The following is a 3,487-nucleotide window of genomic DNA, read 5'->3' on the forward strand; positions in this document are numbered from 1 at the left end:
CTCTATCTCTCTGTCGTATTTTTTCTGTTTGATATGCTACGCACTCATGTAAATTAAATAAATAATCCAATTAAATAAGTATAATGTACGTAATTTGATGTTGAAGAGAAAAAAAATAAGAGAAACGAACGATATAAAAAGTTCAGCCGTAAAGAACATTATCTGTAGATCATTTGAATTTTGGGGAAGAAAAAAAGAAAAACAGCGCGAGAAAAACATAAAATAAATGCACAAATAAAAACAAATTATTACAAATATTCGAACACGGAGAGTCGTACCTTACACTCGTTCCCGATGAAACGTTGTTGTAATAAATCCAGAATCCTATACTGACATCCTTCAAAAAACCGGACAACTTTTTCGCACGTTTGCGAATACGCGCACCATGTTCGTAGTACACCTCGTGACTACTAGTTACTAGTATACCAGACACGAATAGATAGAATTATCAGCAATGAAGTGGGGAAGTGCGAAGAATAGCGACTGTAACAAACTACTCGAAATCAACGGCTCCCGATCTTGATATACAGGGTGTTTCAAAATTCGCGCCCGAAAACAAACAACTTTTTCCTTTAACGAAATTGCATCCGATAAATAATTTTTGCGCTAATTTGTTGACTTCAACCTGCTCTCCTGCAAAAACTACTTATCGGACGCAATTTTGCTAAATGAAAAAGTTGTTTTTTGTGCTAAGACGAACAACTTTTTCCTGTAGTAAAATTACGTTCGATAAATAATTTTTACGTTTACTCATACAACTTCAACCTGGGGGTCGATTGTAAATTTTGAAAGGAGATGAAAATTACAAAAGTGAACAAACGTTACTAGGTATTGACCAATTTAATTATGGATACTCTAGTGAATTCGCTCACTTTTGTAATTTTCACCTCATTTGAAAATATACAATCGACCCCCTGCTCTTCTACAAAAACTACGTAATAATGTTGATAGCGCACTTCCCAAACACAGCCTTTAACTGCATTCTATTATATTCGCTGCACCTGTACTTTATAGCTGAACTTCTTGCACGGTTCATTTTTCTTCCTTTTTTCTCCAATGTGAAGAAGAATGATGAATCATGCTAGAAGAAAGATGAATCATGCTAGAAGTTTAGATAAAAAGAACAAGGTCTGTGAGTACTGAAAATCTATATAGTATGCGTAACGCGAATTATAAATTTTCAATACTCGCAGTTAATAACGGAATGTAGTCTTTGTATTAATTGTAAAACGCAGCGGCCCCGACACATAATTACACCAAGGATAGGAAAGTAGCGCGTTACTTGCAGTAATGTCGTGTTACCGTTAAAATTATTTTCTTTTATTTTATAATTGTAACGGTAACATAGTTATATTTTTAGCAGCAACGGTAACCTAACCTAACAAATTTGAGTTACTTTCATTGTCATTTTTTAGATTTTGAATCTATTTATGACATAATTTCTGTGTATTAAATTTATAATAGTTTTCGAATACTTAAATATTTATAGTTTATTATATTTAAAATCATGTTTTAATTCCACAAGATTTCTACGTACGTTTCTATTTTAAATCTTTGCAATTCGGCTCGTAATAAAAATTTTTTAACTGTATAAATCATGGTATTCAAAAGTAAAAAGAGTTGTTTTTTCTAAATACAATTCGCGGTAAATAATATCTAAAAAATAAAAGATATAAAGATTAAAAGTATAGAAGTAAAAAAAGTAAGACTCCTTCGCTCATACCGATAATATTCAACTAATAAATAATTTCGTTTATTTTTTTAAGTAGAATAAAAGAGTTATTTTTGAAAATCAGTAACTAATATAGTAATTATTTTTTAACTTGATAACAAATAAAGATAATGAGTAATTACTTTTAGAAAGTAACTTTCACCTCGCATTACACATATTTCTTGGTGTTACTTTTGCCAATAAGAACGTTTATTTGTTAACAACTCTGGCGGAAAAATTTTCATAAAAAAATGTATAGATTGTGAGACAAGAGCCTACGGTCCACTTGATGCTACAAATGTTTCGAAGCATTTTTTGATTGGTCAATTAGTAAAATTCTTTCTTCCGATTGATCAATCAAACGCTTCAAAGCATTTGTAGCGCCAAGTGGATCGCACCTCGGATCTTAGAAATTCTTTGTTTTTTACTGATATTCGTAATGAGACATAGAGTGGCGTTTTTTGTTTGAAAACTAAGAAATCCTCCACCACTTCCATATACGTTTTCTGACGTATTACGACTTTTTACGTAATCTTTTTTGTATCTTGTATCACAAAACAAACAATGTTACACTACGAATATCTACAAAAAACTAAGAATCTAAAGTCTTGTCTCAATATGTATAGTTTTTTGTACTTTTTTGTAAAAATATTTTTATCCAAGAGAAAAATTGTAAAGTACGATAAGATATGGATCTCGAATAATTATTTGAGAACATTAAATATTAGTTCTTGATTAGACAGCTGAAAAAAATGATCTTGCAGTTATAGTGAATATGATCTAGATACGAAAAATTAGTTAAAATGGATAAATGATTAACAAACACTACAATATTGAATATGTTTTGTATGTAATCAATATAGATAATATAGATGATAGAGACAGAATTTATATTTGAGTCATTTATCAAATTTATCAAGACAGCCTGTGTAACGTTCAATCAGATATAATAGGGAGTTTTTGTAATGACATGAATCCAGATACGGTGAACGTTAAAGTCACGTTGTCTTTTTCTTAATTAGTTGTCAAGAAGAAGATATAACCTGACCTTAGCAGTATCTGGATAAACGATATTGCAAAAATTCTTTAATAAAATATGTAAGTTACTCTAATTCAGATATTTTGCAGCAATATTTGATCACAAGATTTAAATTTTCTTGCATATATTATTATACGCAAGAATATTATGTTACAAATTCTAATTTTCTAATAATATATATTTCTACCATCTACCAGATACAAAAAACAGCGATGATTCTATTAGCTGGAACAGAAAAATGTTTTCTTGCATGAGCAAAAAATGTAAAACGTGTAATTTTTGTTCTTTTTGTTATATAGACAATATATTATTAGAGTTGTAAAAAATGATGAGTAATAAATATTAACGTTGAAGGAACTTTGAATTGAGAATCACATGTCATCAAATTGTTCAGGACATAATCCTGAACAACATTCAAGAGGTTTTAGCCGTCGGTCGGACACCTTGCGTAATGCTAATGCCGACTGTACTGTAACTTTCAAGCTTTATACCTCGAAAAGTACTTTATGACAAATAATTTTATTGTAGTATTTTGAAAAGCTCTTGATACCAGCTATTAGATTCTGGAATCAAAAGTAGAAGTTCCATTAAAAAAAACAGGGTTGGTAAAAAAAACGTTTTAAACGTGTTTTAAACAGTTTAAATGCTTAATTGATGTTTTTAATATGTTTTAAATATGTTTTTTTTATAGTACTGTTCAAAGCATATTTGAAGCATTAAAAACATATTCAAGAAGA

General features: G+C 29.8%; 1 protein-coding gene across 1 annotated transcript in view; it reads right to left on the reverse strand.

Moving 5' to 3' along the window:
- LOC108758152 (Acyl-CoA oxidase 3) overlaps positions 1 to 417 on the reverse strand; it is a 9,135-nt gene extending 8,718 nt beyond the window's left edge. The window contains exon 1 of the mRNA XM_018502959.1: positions 279 to 417. The gene's annotated coding sequence lies outside the window, so the exon portion shown is untranslated. The remainder of the gene's footprint in view (positions 1 to 278) is intronic.
- Between the last annotated feature and the right edge of the window lie 3,070 nt (positions 418 to 3,487).

The sequence above is a fragment of the Trachymyrmex cornetzi genome, unplaced genomic scaffold, assembly GCF_001594075.2.
Source record: "Trachymyrmex cornetzi isolate Tcor2-1 unplaced genomic scaffold, Tcor1.1 scaffold152, whole genome shotgun sequence".
Taxonomy (NCBI): Eukaryota; Metazoa; Arthropoda; class Insecta; order Hymenoptera; family Formicidae; genus Trachymyrmex; species Trachymyrmex cornetzi.